This window comes from Equus asinus, chromosome 20, assembly GCF_041296235.1.
Source record: "Equus asinus isolate D_3611 breed Donkey chromosome 20, EquAss-T2T_v2, whole genome shotgun sequence".
Classification (NCBI taxonomy): domain Eukaryota; kingdom Metazoa; phylum Chordata; class Mammalia; order Perissodactyla; family Equidae; genus Equus; species Equus asinus.
In genome coordinates this window covers 47,771,138-47,788,604 of record NC_091809.1, presented here as the reverse complement: position 1 = coordinate 47,788,604, position 17,467 = coordinate 47,771,138, and the positions used below count along the sequence as shown (strand labels likewise).

Below are 17,467 nucleotides of genomic sequence, written 5' to 3'. Positions count from 1 at the left end.
TAATTGGCCTACCATACAAATCGAAAACAACTTTGTCTCTCCTTCTACTATATGAAAACTTGAACTCCTGAAGATTAGGACCCTGAATGTAACCTGCAAAACTACAGCACTAATAAAGAAAAATGTAAAAAGAATATCTTTGTGAACTTGGTGTGGGAAGATTTCTTTAATAAGACCCCAAAAGGCTCACACCACAAGGCAAAAAAGAAATGATGTCTTTGACTAGAGTAAAATTCAGGCTTTTTGCTCACTGACAGAACAGAAAGACAGAATTAGCAGGCAGGGGACCAACTGGGAGAAGATATTGCAACAACTGAAATAGAGAATATGTATATGTCATATATATATTTGAACTCTTTCAAGTCAACAAGAAAAATATCAGAAATGACTGAGAAAAGGCCAAAAATATGACCAGGCAATTCACGTAAGGTGGAATCTGCAAAGTCCTTCCCTGTAACAGGTCAGGAAGAGCTGGGCACCTGCACAGCAATCAGAGAAAGGCAAAAACCAGTAACATGCCCCTATCAGCCCGTCAGCTGGTGACAGTTAGAAAGCCTGATAACACCAAGTGTTGGAAAAGACGTGGGGAAACTAGAACCCACAGGCACTGCCACTGGGAGAGTTGCGGGTAGGGCTGATCTCGGGAGCCACCTGGCAGGTCTAGGTGACACTAAACGTGGCCAGAAAGCCCTCTCTGGGCATGGACCGCACATGAACTTCCACAGAGACGCATAACGGGACACGCTTGAAATTGTTCATCACAGCAAGGAAGGGAGGAAGCCTGGGTGTCCTGCACCAGGGAATCAGAAGCAACGTTCAGTGCATACAGAGTGTGGAATACCATGCCTCATCCAGAAGCGGGGAAACTGACGTATGCATGGCAGCATGAACTAAGATGGAGACAGAGCAGAATGAAAAAAGCAAAAAACAGACCAAAATATATGTGCGTGTGTATATATATATCAAATATATATATCAAAATATATATATTTTGGTCTGTATCATATAGTATATATATGTATATATGATACATATTAGACATAGGGAAGTAAGGATGAGGGTGAGATAGAAATAATGGAACAAAACAAAACAGGGGCCTTCCCCAGATGAATGATGACAGTTGCCATGTCCTGTGGGGTATGATTAACTCAATTCTATGCATCTGCTGTCTAGTAAATAAGAGGAAAAAGAAAGCAACCGCTCGGAGGCGCCGGGCTGCCTGAGGGCGGCACGTCCACTCCCCTTGTGTTGGTTAGAACAGCTTCTTCTCACACTGGGACCTGCAGATTCCCGGGCTCAGCTCCCAGAGATTCAGAGTCCGTAGGTCTGACGTGGAGCCTGAGAATTTGCGTTCCCAGCCAGCTCCCGGGTGACGCTGACACTGCCGTCCGAGGAACATGCCTTGTGTAGCAAGGAGCTAGACCAGTCAGAAAACCATGCCTACCTGCAAGGGAGACGGGGAAAGGTCGCCTAGCTCTGCCCCCCAAGGAGAGGAAAGAGGCTTAGTAAACAGCTAGCCAGTGTCAGCCATGTGCTGGTCACACCCTGGCTTCCAGTTAGGCTTCCAGGGAACCTGCACTTCATGCCCCACCCCCACCCCTGGCTCTTGCTCAATACCTGGCATGTGGCAGAGACTCAGTAAATGTTTGTTGGTACTAGACTGGACACTTAAAGTTTTTGAGTAAGAAAGTGATAAGAATTAGGGAGTTAGAATAGGAATCTCACCAGCAACTGGGGAAGAGTGTCTCAGAGTGAGAGTAAATTAAGTTTAAGAGGAGGAGGGTGCAGACTGGGGAGGCTGGAATGGAAAGGAAGGCTACTGTGGGTCTCCACCGGCTGTCAACTGCCTAATCAACCGAGTTACTTCCATCTACCACTCTGCCTCTGCCACCCTCATCCTCCCCCACGCCCTCTCCTCCAGCTAATTCAGAAAGAGGACAGCAGGGGCAAGGTCAACTTGAACCCCACAGACTAGGCCGAAATTGCCCAGAGAGGGGAGTGGGGGAGGAACCCAATCTGGAATTCACACTCAGTCCTACAGGTCCAGAGTGGATTTACCACATAAGGATGCACAGCAAGTTGGCTGGATGCAGGGTTCACGTGCTGCCTCGCACCCAATTGGTCAAGGCAAGACCATATCTGAGGGTGGAGGAGCATCAATTGACATTTGTCTCAGAAACTCTTTCTGCCTCTGTGTCCCCTTTTCCTCTTCTTTCTGCGCCCAACTTTGGTGCTTCCATTTGCAGAAGAGCATGGAAGAACCCATTCTGTGGCCAAGTCAACACATCCACTTTGATCCTGGTCCCCATACCTATAGCACCAAACGTGAAACCCTCCGAGACACATGTAAATTCTGAGACTCCAGGAGGTTCTTTACACCTCCATGTGACTTATTTTGTTTCCTTCCTGGTGTTTTCCCCCTTAAGACAGGGGCAAATAAATTATTTTGATGCTGCTGTTTCACACGGCAGCAGTAACATGCAGGAAGGATTACAAGGACCACAGCCTTCCCTACATGGCCTGGTCAACCGGCCTTGGGAGGGTGGCTATCCCAAATCTATTTAATCCAGTGTGACCCTCTCCCACCTGCACGAAACCCAAACTCTCCCAGACACTGTGGGCTGGGCACAGAGCAGATGCCACACCTAGAACATTGTTCAAATTTTCCAATTGTCATCTCAGATTCAGGTGATGGAGATAAGACAACTTTGACTATGCCTGAGGCCCCGGGGAAGGAGGGCCTGGATCTGCAGTGGGAGTGGGTCTGCCAGTCCATCCCAGGGCTGCAGGCTCCCACAGCCCCCAGACTGACAGGATGCTAAGCGCCCCCACTCCAGGAGGCACCATTCCCAGCCCCAGACTGACCTCTCCTGGCCAGACCCTGCAAAGCAGTTTGGAAAGAGAAAGGGTGAGGAGTCATCCTGTGCCCATTGTTTTCCCACCGTCTTCCCCCACAAGAGAGGGAAGGAAGGGGACAAAGAGGAAATCAGGAGTAAGTTGGCTCTCCCACCCTCCAGCCTCCCGCCTCTCCCCCAGACTCCAGCTGTCGGCCTAAAATCACAAAGCCTTTTCGCTCAAAACCCGGAGAAAAAAAAGAGAGGAAAGCAAAGGGATGGGAAGAAGCAGCAGCGAATTTCAAAAGGAGGGCTAATTTGTGCAGCGCCGGACAGCTGCATTTGCATAATGAAATGTGCAGAGGATGTTTGGCTCATGTATTTTTTAGAAGGTTTAACTTTAATTTTATTTAGCCTAAGAAGGGCATGTCACTCAAACTCCGCTGGTCATTTATAAAAATATTTCAATTGTGTTTCCAAGGAGCTGTCTTTCTGGCCTAAGTGGCTGGTGCCGGAGGTTGTGAATGCTAATGCAGAGGTCAGGAGATCGATGGGGAGGGAGAGCACGGGAGAGAAAAATGGGAGGGGCAGAGACACCAAGAAAGAGACGAAGACGCAGAGAAGAAAGGACGAGCAGGAAGACAAAGCAAAAAAGAGACAGAGTGTGGAGTGGGACAAGGCCCCCTGGACTCAAAAGGAGCAGGTCAGGTAAACATCCACAGCGGGAGTAGGGATGGGCATTCCCAGTGGACCACACCTCGCTCTTGCAGTTGGGCCCAGCTCTTCCAGCCCATGATGTTTGGATTTTGTTCTGAGAATTGCTACTGTAATCTCCAACAAATATCATTTTCAAGCAGGGCACTCTAGGACCAAGCTGTCTTCCTTCCACCCCTGGGTCCCACACTGGAAATGTTTTCTCCCATCTGTAATTCTGAACTGTAATGAAGGAGCTTGATTGTGGGCTGTTTGCATTGGAGACGGGCAAGGGAGGGCTGAGCTGAGCTTGGCTGTGTACACTTCTCTCCTCCTGCCATTACAGCAACAATTACCCTTCAACTCCCCTCCCTTAGTTTCCACCGCAAACACCTCAGCCTCCTAAATAAAGCACTCTTAGACTTTCACACAGCATGTTATAACATGGGCACATGGAGGAGATGGAGGGGGGAGGAGGGGAGGTACTCAGCCTACAGAATATGTCTTTCCCTCCCCTACTGGCCTCAAAGCCCTTCCAAGAGGCCCTGGAATCTCAGACACAAGCCAACTCTCTGACCTACTGATGTAGAAATGGAGATCTGGAGGAGGGAAGGAGCTCCATCCCAGAGGCAGCTGGGGCCCCGGGTGAGAGCTCTCCCGGACGCACCTCCTTGCTGCCCTCCTTCCCTTGCTAATGCCCCACTCTAGGCTGGGCTCCCTCTGTCCTCTCTTGGTCTCCAAGGCCAGAAGAGAGATCTCCAGCAACACGCTTAGGAAAATTCCACTCCAGCAAAACAATTCAGATCTCCTTGTACGGTTCTCTCTGTTGGGCTGTCTAACCTCAACATTCAGCTCTCAACTTGACTTGTGGACACAGCCTGGGGATCAGGCATTCTGTGTCTGGGGACACCTCTAAAGGTCATAGTCTTGGAATTCACAATGCCTGGTCCAGATTGTGGAGTACAGGGGCACACTAGACCCTCCCCACAGGAAGTACCCCAATCCCTATTGCAAAAAAAATAAAAATTACACACACAGCCGAGGTCACCTAGGGGTGGCAGCCCAACTCCCAGAGTTCACGGACTTAGCAGGGGGTGCCGGGTAAGGAGGACGGCTCATAAGGTGACATGTGACAGGCAGCCCTAGGGGCAGGGGATTTGGAGCTGGACTGTCTGGGTTCAAATTTGCTTGAGTTGATCACTTCAGCATCACCCATCCTCTCTGATCCTCCATTTCTTCATCTGTAGAAAGGAGGGAAGACTACCCACCTGTCAGATCCTCATGAAGCATTAACGTCATACATTATAATATACATGGCCCTTGATAATAAGAGGGTTTGTGAGGCTGTCTGCCAGGCACCCTGCTGGAGAGACCCCATGTGCAAAACCACCAGTCGTGGGTACCTTAGGAGACAGAACAGAGAGGGAGAGCAGAGCAGCTCCTGCCCTTGGAGAATGCCCCGTGCAGAAACTACCGCTGACTTCCCGTTACTTTCTTGGCCCTTATTGTTAACAAAAGGTGTTTGACAAAGACTAGAGAACAGAGACTGCCGGAAGCAGAAGGAGTAGAAGCAGTCTAATGCAATCCTCTCATTTGGAAGATGACAAGTCTGAAGCCCTGAAAGAGGACATGAACCGCCCTGGTCACATAGCTGGTCCATGCGGAGCCAAGACCTGAACCCACTTCTCCAGGTCCTGGTTTCCTCTCCTTTTCTGGTGGGTGAAACTCTCTGCCCCTCCCAACATACACACTCACACACACACACACACACACACACACACACTTGTCAGGAAAGGGCTTCAGTGGGCTTCCAGCGCACCAGTTGTTAATGTGCAGACGGAGGGGGCAGCTGAGACCAGACTGGAGGTGGGAGAAGAGCCAGGGGAGGGGGCTGGCGCTGGCCACCACAGCCCCTCGGGAGGCGCCTGCATATGGCTAGCCAGGCCTGGCAGCCGGAGCACACTAATCCTGCTGTCAGCCAGGCCGGGCGCCGGATTAGGAAATGTCACGTTTCAAAAGAAATTATTTCCATTTTCTCCCCAGGAAAGGAAAAGACAGAAAGACACGCAGACTCCCAGGGTCATGTCATGGGAGACAGGCCAGCATATGGGCCTCCGACAGACACCTCCCCGCCTCCCACTGCAGCCCCTCTGAGGACGCCCAGAAGTGACAGCCATCGCCTCACTGAGTTCATCTCGGCCAAGGACAAATGGATTTCACAGTTTATCAAGGGAGGAAGGGGTGTGTCACAGACTCATCAAGCGTGACCCACCTTTGGTCCCTGCTTTCCCGCCCTGGTCTCAGCCACAGCTCCACGCCAGAGCCCCCTCACTCAGCTGGCTCCTGGGCCCTGCCTCGGGGGATCAGCAGGCTGGAGAGAAGTCATCCTTGACCTTCTGTGCAGATGCTGCAACCTCTGCTTCAGCCCAGCCCTGAGACCCCACCTCTTCCCTGCCTGCAGGCGAGACAGAAAACCTCAAGACACGGAGAATGGGACAATCCCTTCTCCCTCTCTAGATTTCCCACTGCTGTTACTCTTCTGCTTCTCTACCTTCCCCAGCCTCATCTGAGACAATAATAAACACTTCTCATTCTCACCACCACTGAAAATTATGGGGCTTCTTAATTACAAAAGTAATGTCACAATATTAGCAATTAATTAATTCTAATCTGGCCCGGAAGAGAGGTTGGGCATACAATCGCCCCGTACGCCTCTGGAGCCGAGACCACCCCGACAGATATTGTGATTGAAATATATTTCTATGGAGTTATTAGACGCTATCTGCAATCAATCCATTACCATAAACTTAAGCTTCCACATTCTTTCATATTAAATGAAATTTCATATCACATTTCCCAATAAGCACTGCCTCAAGTCAACCCTTATTTATCTAATAACGCCATGCAAATATTTTATTATATTTCAATGCAATGTGTCGAAAACTATTACCTTGCGCTGGCTTTGGAGAGGGGAGGGAACAGTGCTGAGTGGGAGGTGGGGAGATTGCCCTCTGTGTCTGCTCCGAGCAGAAGCGACCCCCTCCCCACGGCACCCACATTCCTCTGCCCCCACTACCTAGCCCCAGCCACACTGAGGACTTGCAGGGCAAATCGAAGCCCCTCAAGGAGAGAAGGAGGGACCCCTCCTTGACTCCCACAGCTTATCCATGCGGCCATGGACCAAGACCAGTGCTGGCTTTGTGGACGTGTGACCTGTGCAGTCACACGGGGCCCCACACTCAGATGGCCTGACACTTCGCTTGGTGGTCTTCTGTCACTGTGTTGAAATTCTTAATCATCCTGGAACAAGGGGCCCCCCCATTTTCATTTTGCACTGGGGGGATTCCACAAATGATGTAACAGGTCCTGTCTGGGATACACTTCAATTCCACAAGCCCTGTTTGTCACACTTCTCAGACATGCTGCACTCTCTGGGGTGTTCACCCACAAACTAGCAGCCAAACCTTTGCAGCCAGAAGAGGCCCCTCCCAGTCTCGCCTTTCCTCCTGTCCATCCTCCCTTCGTGACACAAACCCTCCCCCAGAGAGTGTGCCCTCGTGCCAACGTGCACCCAGAGGTGTGCGCCTAAAGCCACACGTCCAAAAAATAGAGAATGCAGAGTGGATCCCAGATCCTGGACCCCAGAGTTGGGATGACTCCCTGCCATTGCATTGCGGTGACACTGTCATGAGGCCTTCCCAGACATGGGGACAGTGGGACCTGGTGACAGCCCTAACAGCAACTGGCTCGAGGCCTGCTCAGAGTCTCCCAGGATGCCACCTGTGCCCCAACGCAACCTGTTGCTACCCCCAGTGTGGCCGGCAGAGTTAGAGGTGAGCCTGTCCCCAACGTCCCCCTGTCCCTATTGTTCCCAGTCTTTCTAACGAGTCATGGAAGGACTGGCCTCTTGGTGACCAGAGCTCCCAATGGCCATTTGGCATCTACCGTCGAGCTGACATACATACCTCCTTCCATCGTCTGCTCTTCAGTTTTACCATCCGCAAAATGGGAAAGAACATCTTCCAGGGAAACCTCCCAGAGCTTCTGTGGAGATTAGGTGAAACAGTGTAGGTTTTACAGCACCATGTGGAGAATTATTATATTGTGGTTTTCTCATTCCCAAGCAAGTGTGTCCAGGGTAAAATAGATCCTCGGGGATCTGCTTCCTGTGCTCTTTCCCAGGCCCGTGGCTCCCTGTGTGAGCCTCCTTACACACCCCCAGATAGTCCTCCTTTCTCCTTGATGCTTGATCACAGCTTCTATCCCCTTAGAAAGGCGAGGCGGACTCTTGCCAGCTCAGACCAGTAAGTGTGATTGACTGATAACAGAGAGGGGCACACAGTCCCAGTTAAGGAGTTGCTGGTCTGCTCCACTCCCTGCCTGGTGAACACTAGATGCCCCACGATTGTAGGACGGAGACTCAGAGCTGCTTTTGGCTCCCCAAGGCACCCAGGGGTGTGAAAGTCCCAACCAGCATGTGGCCAGAGTTCACTGGGATGAAGTTTCCTCCTTTCCAGTCCCACATCTGTTTGGGCTTCTTGTGTGCCTTCTCCTCTCACTCCCAGCTTACACACTTGACCTCTGTGAGGCCATTTCACAGGTGAGGAAACTGAGGTGATATACTCAGTCATTGGCAGAGTTGTGATTCTAACAGGGATCTGTTTGACTCTAAGCCAGGCAGCTCTCCACCACTCAGGACAACCTAGTGTCCTGCCTCTCGCCCAGGCGTCTGCATTTTAAAAGAGCCTGCTCACAGAGTCCAACCTTGACTCTGAAATCCTGGAAGGCCCTCATTCATTCATTCATCCAACAGATATTTACTCAGTGTGCACAGTGTGCCAGGCACAGTTCTAGGCACTAAACACACCAGACGCAAACCTGTGCCTCCAGGAGCTTATGTCCTGGCCTCTGATCGCGGTCCTCCAGTTGATCCAGAAGACATACTGGGCCCGACTCTGAGCCCGGAGTGGCCACCCCTCAGCATGGAAGCACTTGAGTCAGGAATTGAAGAGAGAGGGGTCCGGGGCCAGTGTCTGCTACCTCCCAGGTCAGGCAGCTTGCTCTCTCGGTGCTCGTCCTGGCCTCCGAGTGGCTGACCTAAGATCCGAGGGAAGTCAGAGTCCTGCTCATGGAAACGGAATTCCAGGTAAAAGCATCCAGGAGAGGCTTCAAGATGGAGAAGTCTCCCAGAATGCCCTACATCGTGCCCCGTAGGAAACTACTCCCAGGTAAGGGTAGCTTGCACTCCAGTGGTGTGTGTGTGTGTCTGTGTGTGTGTGAGAGAGAGAGAGAGAGCCATCATTTAATCCTAAACTCCCTGAGGGCAAAGACACCAGCCCACGCGTCCCAAGCACCCTACCCCAACCGGCCACATTCAGGGGTTAAGGGCTCTCAGCCCAGCAGGTGGACTGACCACTGGACAACCCACCTGACAGCCTGACCGAGAGCACAGAGCTCCCCCAGCCCTCCAGGAGGGCAGGCTCCTCCTCCTCGCCTTGGTTCCCGCCCTCTCCACCCTCCTTCCTCTGATCATTCACAGTGACAGATTGACAGAAGTGCCCCCACCAGATAAAATTGCCTCTGGGCACAAGTACAAAACATAAAACATTTAGGGAAAATCATCCAAGAACAGTTGGCACCACGAGTAAACTGCTTTAAACACTCAACTATAAGCAACCAGTTAAAAACGCTGGCACAGCTGAGTCCTGGCATCAGCCCAGCCAGCTTCATGAGGTCCCCATCCTTAGCCCTCCTGGGGCTCTCCTGATCACAGCTGCCCTCTCTCAGCTTCCCCCTCCCTCACGTCAATCCAGAAACTGGGTAGCAGCCTCTCTTCCCCCACAGGCACATCGCAGGAAGTCCCAACACCAGAGGACACAAAAGGGGGGAAATCCCCTTTTTTGGAATCCTTTCTCACCAGCCCCTACCACACACATCCTGCTACCGGGCTGAGGATTAAACAGGTCTGGCTGGCACTCATCTTTTGACTAGTGCACTAATTCCGTGGAGGCCCTCACGAAGCCGGGTCTCTCTAATCATTCTTACTATTCGCATAGCCTTTGTGATGCAGGAGCAGTTTCACATCTTCTATCTCACTGGCCCTCACAACAGCCCTGGGTAGTGGATTTATAATTCCTTCTTGAGATGCAGAAAAGGCCCAGAGGCCACAGCCCAGGCCATAGAGTTGGCAGGTGGCACAGCTGGGACAGGAACCCGAGTCTCTCCTCCACGGCCTTCCTGCCTGCCGTGTGGAGCTGCCCCTCGGCCCCTTTAGGCTCAGAGGTGGTATGTCCTTGGGACCCTGGGCGCGGGATGGAGGGAAGACAGGTGCAGCTCCAGGAGGAAGCAGCCCTGGGGAGCGGGTCTGGGAGCCTGCCAGGCTCAGATGGGTGGGGCCTCCCACTGGGACCTGGCTGTCGTGGTACCCAGTCACATCAGGCCCTGCCCTTCTCCCAGGGGACCCAGGCCGGGGTCTGCTCCCAGGCAAGAGGCCGGGGTCAGGCAGGAGCTGAATCCAGGCTGCCCCTCCCTGCTGTGGTGCTCCCAGGAGCTTTAGAGCAGCTGGCCCTCTCTGTCCCACTGAGAGCCAACCCCCGGGACCCAGGAAGCAGCTGCTTCCTTCCTGCGTCTAAGCTAGCCAGGCCTTTCTAAAGTCACCACTTGCCCAAGTCCCTAACAGACGCTCAAGAGACCTTCCTCACACTTGTAAAATTCCTGGCACTTCCCACAACTCTCACCTCATTTATTTCTGACCACAACATTATGAGACTGACATTAATGTCCCCATTTAACAAATGAGAAAACCAAGGGCTGGGTCAGTTAAAGGAATTGTCATGAGTTATTAATAGCTAAGAAACGGCACAGACATAACTTGAACCCAGGTTCTCTGACCCAGAGCTCACTACTCTGTCCACCATCATCAGTGCTGCCAAACAAGTACCAGGCAGTCATGTGTTTGTGGTGATGTCCTCCACTTGCATCTTACACCCTCCGAGCCCTTCTTTGTCCACAGACATCCTTGTCTGTTGTGGTCCTGGCTGGGCTCTGGGTCAGTTGATGCCTCGTCTCTCTCACTGCCTTACTCACTTCTTCACTTAACATACATAGATTGACCACCTACTATGTGCCAGGCACTATGTGAAGTGCAGGAATACAAATGATGAACAACATACAGTCGCTCCTACAAGGAGCTTCATAGTGGGCATGGGGAACAGTGAGTGCAGCAGCCGTGAAATTACACTGTGGTGGTCTCCATGACAAAGCAAGCTTGGGTGCTGTGGAGCACTTAGGTTGGCACACTTGGGCTGGTCTTGGGAGATTAAGGCTTCTTGGGAAAAAGGACCTCTAATGTTATCTGAGCTATGGAAGGTTTCACAGGCGAAGAGGGGGAGGCAGGGCATTCTAGGCAGAGAGGACAGCATGGGAAGTCTGGACTCCACGTGTTTCACCCTGGATGCAGCATCAATCAGGATGGGGGTGAACCATGAGGGATGAGGCTGGAGAAATGAGCAGAGGCCACGTCACACAAAGGCAGGTGAGTATACAGGTGCCAGGGAGCCTGAGGGCAAAGGGAATCTACTAAAGGTTTTGGAGCAGTAGAGTGGTGAGAACAATCTGGTTTAATAGAGATAAGAGATTAAGGGGACAAGATTGGAAATAGGGAGATAAATCTGGGACCTAAGGTAGATGTCCGGGAAGCAGTAGGAACAGAGAGACAGGCAAGCATTTAAGAGACTGCAGAGGTAGATTCGGCAGGATCTGGTGTTTTTAGAAGATGGAAAGTGAAAGCAGTCAAAGTTGACTTCAAGGCTTCTGGCTTGGGCAGCCAGGTGGAGGGTGTTCCGAGCCTAGAGCACTGCTGGGCACACAGTAGGCATTCAAGAAATATGTGTTGGATGGATGAATTTACCGAGGGAAGGACTCCAGGAGGAGGAGCAGGTTTGCTGGGAGGGGGTGATGATGAGTTAAGTTTTGGAGATATGCAGCAAAGAGTAGGATACACAGGGGGTCTGGGGAGAGGAAGGTGCCAGAGTTACCAGGTGATACAGCACAATGGAAGCCATGGAATTGGATTCAAACACCTGCAGAGAATTTGGGACATAAAGGTGCAGGAGGCAGAGAACTGAACACCGAGAAATATCAAAAAACTAAGGAAAGGGAGAAGAAAAGGAGTTTACAGTGGAGACCACAAAGAAGCAGTCAGAGAGAGACAAAGAGAAACTGAAGAAAACCGCAACACGAAAACCAAGGAAAACAGAGCTTTTCCAAAAGGAGTAGTCAACTAGATCTGATGATCTAGAGAAGTCAAGCAGGACAAGAGCTAAACTTGCCCATTGCATCTAGTGACACAAACAGGTCACAGGTGACCTCAGCAGAGTGGGGGTGAAGGCCCCGTGACTCCAATGGAGCAAATGAAATAAAAATAGGAAATGGCAACAATGTTTCAAGGAGTCTGGCTGTAGAGGAGAAAAGAGAGATGGGGCAGTAACCAGGGAGGTGTGTGAAGTCCAAGAAGGGAGTGTATTTGCTTAAGTAAAGGGAGACACATACGTTTAAATGATGCATGAGTGGCTCCAGAGAGGGAGGGGGTGTCTGCAGTTTTAGCAGAGAAAGGAGCTCACTGATGGATGAGGTGAAGTTCCTGAGGAGGGGACAGAACACTTGGACTCACTGTCCTCTGGGACAGGAAAGAACCAGAAAAAGGCCAGATACAGATGCAGGGAGACTGGTGTGGGGGAGGGAAGTTTGCTGAAGACATTTAGGTCTTGGGGCTGCTATTGTCTCAGAGGCGCCAGAGGCGGGAAGAGAGGAAAGAGGATGGAGTGCTGAGGAAGTTCAAGGAGAGAAAAAAACATTTGAGATAACTTCTTGGAGAAATGGAAAGAGGGCTGCCTAGGGAATCAGAGGATTGCCAAGAGTGTGGAAGGCCCAGGTGAAGCCAGAGGCCGTGAATTTAAGAGGCACCAGTGCACTCAGCACTGTGTGTGTGTGTGTGTCTGTGTGTGTGTGTGTCTGTGTGTCTGTGTGTCCAGCAGCACTTGTCACCCCAGACTGAGAGGTGGAGAAGGTAGACCACTGGATTGATCCAGGGTTTAGGATTTTTCCAGGTTATGAGACAGAAGCAATGGAGTAAGGACCAGAGGATGTTGCAAGAGAGTGGCTGAGATGCTTAATATTTTGTGTCAACTTGGCTGGGCCACAGGGCACCCAGACATTTGGTCAAACATTATTCTGGGTGTGTCCGTGAGGGTGTTTTTGGATGAGATTGATATTTGAATGGGTAGACTGAGGTGAGCAAATTGCCCTCCTTGATGTGGGTGGGCCCCATCCAATCAACCGATGGCCTGACTAGAACAAAAAGGCCGGCCCTCCCTCGAGTACAGGTAAACCTCTCCTGCCCGATGGCCATCAGGCCTCAAGCTGGGATACTAGGTCTTTCCTGCTGGCTTGCAGACTGGAACTGCACCAGCGGCTCTCCTGGGCCTCCAGCTTGCCAACTGCAGGTCTTGGGGCTTCTCAGCCTCCAGGATTGCATGAGCCAGTTCTTTAGAATAAATCTCTTAGATATAGATATACATACAGATATAGATATAGATAGATAGATATAGACAGATATACATGTAGATATAGATAGATATAGATATCTCCTACTGGTTCTACTTCTCTGCAGAACTCTGACTAACACAGTGGCTAAACGATGGACCAGAGAATTTAAGCTGGATGGGAAATGAAACAAAGACAGAGAAGGAAAGAGATCAAGGGGCATGCCATGAGAGTGAAAAACACACTTTATGGAAAAAACTGAGCAAGATAACTTGGTTGATGAGAAGTTGTGGTCAAAACACGAATATAGGATTTCAGAGGGAGGAAATTCTGGGCAATAATATCCAGATGTCGCATGGGAGTGGCTGTCAGAAGTAGTGCAAAGATGAAGACACACACACCCACACACATATATAAATATATATATATGAAGAGATGAGAAGACAGAGAGGCCAGGACTTTGAATGAGTCTCTCACGTAGGCACTGAAGTTCCCAGGGCCTTGGGAGGCCTTGGCGTGAGGATGAAGACTGAGGTAGATGCAATGCGTTTGGTGACTGAGGGATAGTTACAGAGAGGCAGCGAGTGACACAGTCAGAAGGGAAAGAGAAAGGTAGAGCAGCTGACAGCAATCCAGTGGAGCCGAGTTTCTCACGAGAGGGCAAAGGTCCAGACCGGGAGTGTGAGGACATCAACCCCACTTCCCTGGCTGGGAAAAGGGGTGTCCTCCAAAGACAGCCCAATTCCAGTTAGGGCCAGTAAGTAGAAAGAGCTTTCAGAGAAGATGTTGGGGATGTAGGAGGAATTGGGTACCATTGTGTAGGAGAAATTGGGTATCAGAGGACAGAGGGAATGGTTGGGGAGGCAGGGGAGTAGAGGAGGTAATCTGCAAGAGGTCCCACGGAGAAGTACAGGTTGAGTATGGGAAACGAAAGACGATGGCAGAGATAATGTCACAGGTGATGTGACAGAGAATTCTATGTGTTCACCACACCCCATGTCATCTACCTCTCCCTCAGCCTTCCTTGTACCTAGACAGGGGCTGTGTGACTGGGTTCTGACTGAAGGCACGTGAGCAGAAGTGATGTACGCCACTTCCTAGCTTGGCCTAAGACCCACAAGTCCTCGTTCATGCTCTCTCTTCCCCTTCCAAGGCTCCTTTAGAAATCACGTGTTAATATGGCAGCATCACAAAATGGAAGGGCAAAGATCCCTGTGTCATCCCTTGAAGAAGAGCTTCCAAGAAGAGCCACTGGACCTGCATCAGACTGTGACACAAACAAGAAATAAAGCCTTATTGTGATCAGCTGCTGGGATCTGGGGGTTTGTGGTGACCGCAGCATCATCAGTCCTATGTGGTAACCGAGGATGGTGTGAATGAGAGCTATGGTGGCACTTAGCTGACCACAAGGTTTCCCCGAGAGTCACGGTATTTCCCTGGCAGATTGGATTGGCAGAGGAAGGAGAAATGGGAAGACGAGTGAGGGAAAAAAGAGAGATGGGAAGGTAGGAGGACTCAGTTTTCTAGGACTCAGCCACAGCCTAGAGTGAGCAGGATGCCACCCTCACCTACCTTGTTTATAAACAGGGCTTTGGACCAAAGGCTCTTCCAGGTTCCAGAGATGGTTACTGAGAAGCTGGAAGACCTTTCCCCAGCCTGGAGGTCTATGGGTCCTGGGTTGTCACAAACATGCCTTGGGACAGGGTCATTTAACCTCTCTCTGTCTCTGATGTCTCTTCACCCTGAGATGGTTCGTTGCTCCTTCATTCATTCTGTGGACATGCATCGACCGCCTAACATATTCCAGCACTTTGCTAGGAGCTGGAATTAGAGAGATGAGTAAGATGCGCCCCGTTCAGAGACCAGTGTAGCTCGCCAGTGGGAGACTGTAGACTGAAACCATTTTGGTGAAATACAGTGACCTTCGAAGTCCTTCCTGGAGTTGTCAGCAGCCAGGGAGACTAGAGGGGCCAGAGCCTGGTCCTAGGGGAAGAGTCCTCTCCTCTGGTCCCACCCGGGCAGGGTGAGTGTGAGAAGAAGTGGGACTTCCCCACCTGGCTGCTGGGCTGTGTGGACCCATGGTTTCCCCCGGGATGGCTCAGTCGGTTTGGAGAGGCTTTGAACTTGCACAGCCTTGAGCTCTCTGTCTTCCCAAAGCCCAGAGGAATAACTCTGTGCCCCAAAGGAAGTGGGGATGAGGAGAGGGGGAGTAGAGTGGTAGAGTTTGCAAAGGATGGGGTTTTCACCTTTTGGGGCCCTGGCCTGCCTGGCATTTTCATTGCAGCCCTCCAAGGTCCCCCCCCTCCCCTGGCCCCCTGGCCAAGCCCCTTTTACTGCTCTCCCATGGCAACTCCGTCTCCAGGCATCCTCACTCGCATCCATCTCTGTCTCTCCCGCTTCCTCTCTCTCTCTCTGTCTAGTCCCTGGTCCCCTGCTCCCTGTGTCTCGCTCCATCTGTGCCTCCCTCTCTCTCTCCTCCCTCAGTCTCTAACTCGGGTTCTCAGGCTCTGCCTCTGCCATTCTGCCCTCCTTTTCCTCCCTCTTTCTCTCCTTTCAAATCAAATCAACAAGTATTCATTGAGTTGGAGCCTCTGTGTCTCTCCTTCTCTGACTCTCTATCTCCCCTTGGCCTCTACCCCGCCCACCTCTGCTGCCCTGTGGCCGCCTCCACTCACCTGGGAGCTGGCTGGCATGAGGCTGTCAGTGGCAGGACCCCTGGGATGAGGGACTAACTGTGTCCCTCGCACATACACTGAAAAGCAAGCCAGTGTTCCCACCTCCCTCGGCTCCTCCTCCCTCCAGGCAGCCCCGGGAGGGTACATTATTTAGAGAAATTATTTAGCATTCTGCTTCTGTCATTCCTTGCCGTGGCGCCGGGCCCTGATATGTGATAAAAATATCAACGTTAAATTGACTCTGACAACTGCTGTTTACTTGCAGTGTCACTAGAGCCTGGAGCCAGGGGCAGAGTCGACAGCTCCTGCAGGACCTGAAGAGCCAGCAGCAGCAGCAGCAGCTCTCAGAAAACTCTTCAGCTCCCCAGACTGCAGGCCCGGCCCTGGAAGGAAGGCTGGCTCGGAAAGGGGCAACCCCTAGGGACGGGCCGTGGCCTGCACACTGTGCCACAGCACCCCACTCCCAAAGCAGCCCCACTTTTCTCAAACCCCTCACTCCGGAAAGTGTTTATTTCACCATCAGTAGAAAAATTCCAATGAAAAAAACAGTTGAGTCTTTTCAACACGCATGGCACTCTGAACGCTAGAGCACATGGTATTTTTTTTAAGTTTCACATCAGTTCTGGCAGATGAAAATTACATCCCCATACTACAGATTTTAACACTGAGGCTCAGAGATGTTACGTAGCTTTCCTGAGGACACACAGCTAACGAGCATAGAGCCTGGGTTAGGACCAGGTCTGTCTGACTCAATCTCGGGGTATCACAATGTAATGAGCTGGCAGAGGGCATCTGGTGTACACAATCAGAATGCAGCTTGGACCACAGACTGAGTTCGTCAATATCCTCTGAAGGCCCATAAGGATGGATGTCCTTATGGACATCTGTCCACAAGCTTGGGATGCACTAATTCAACCTACCTGGTTGTGGGAGGATGGACGACTTGACCTGCCTTGATGTCAGAAGAGAATTGGTTAGACCTTGGCACCCTCTCTCCTCTTCACGTCGCATCACCACCCAGGCCAAGTAAGGATCCACCAGCAATGGGAAGGAGAAGAGAGAGTGCAGAACTGCAGGGAGTGAGGGACAGGACACCAGGGAGAGCAGGAGGAAGGAAAGACAGACTGAGAGACTGGGCCCCAGAGCCAGAGAGAGCTCTGCCCTCTGGACCCGCACCTCACCAGCATCGCCCTCGTGGGTCTCTTCCTTCTCAAGAGCAGGAGCCACGTCTGCTCCTTCCTCCGAACTAGCAAAAGGCTAAGTACATACGACCATTCAGAAAATGTTTGCTGTTCAGGATTTTTTAACTAAGGGTGTGGATTGGAGGGTGGTAACGGCCTCTAACAAGCATCTCGAGGGCCACGGATGATGCTTCTGAGATACGGTCTCATCCGGTCCTTGTGAAAAGGACTTCAGGGCTCCAGACAGGAGAAAGTCAACTTTGTGAAGGGGTTGCTAGCCAAGCTAGCAGGTGTGGGCTGCTTTCATGGAGACACAAGGTCCAAAACCAAGGAGGTGATATATTTGTCAGTCTCTGCAGTGAGCCCTCGCTGAGAACCCGATCCCGTGCTGAGTGTTGTGCTCAGAGAGGTTTAGACAGAGGAGTGGGACCAGGATGGGGATGGGCTTCAAATGATGTCAGAGGAAAAATATTAAAGGAATTGGGCATGTTTAGCCTGTAGAAAACTGACAGGGACAAAGCGTCCAATATTTAAAGAACTG

At 51.3% G+C, this 17,467-nt stretch overlaps 1 long non-coding RNA gene across 1 annotated transcript; it reads right to left on the bottom strand.

Moving 5' to 3' along the window:
* Nucleotides 1–6,799: 6,799 nt before the first annotated feature.
* LOC139041221 (uncharacterized) lies at nt 6,800–15,937 on the bottom strand. Its single transcript, XR_011496044.1, has 3 exons — nt 15,746–15,937; nt 8,406–8,624; nt 6,800–7,571 (listed from the first exon to the last, which is right to left on the bottom strand). It is a non-coding gene; the product is annotated as an uncharacterized lncRNA (long non-coding RNA).
* Between the last annotated feature and the right edge of the window lie 1,530 nt (nt 15,938–17,467).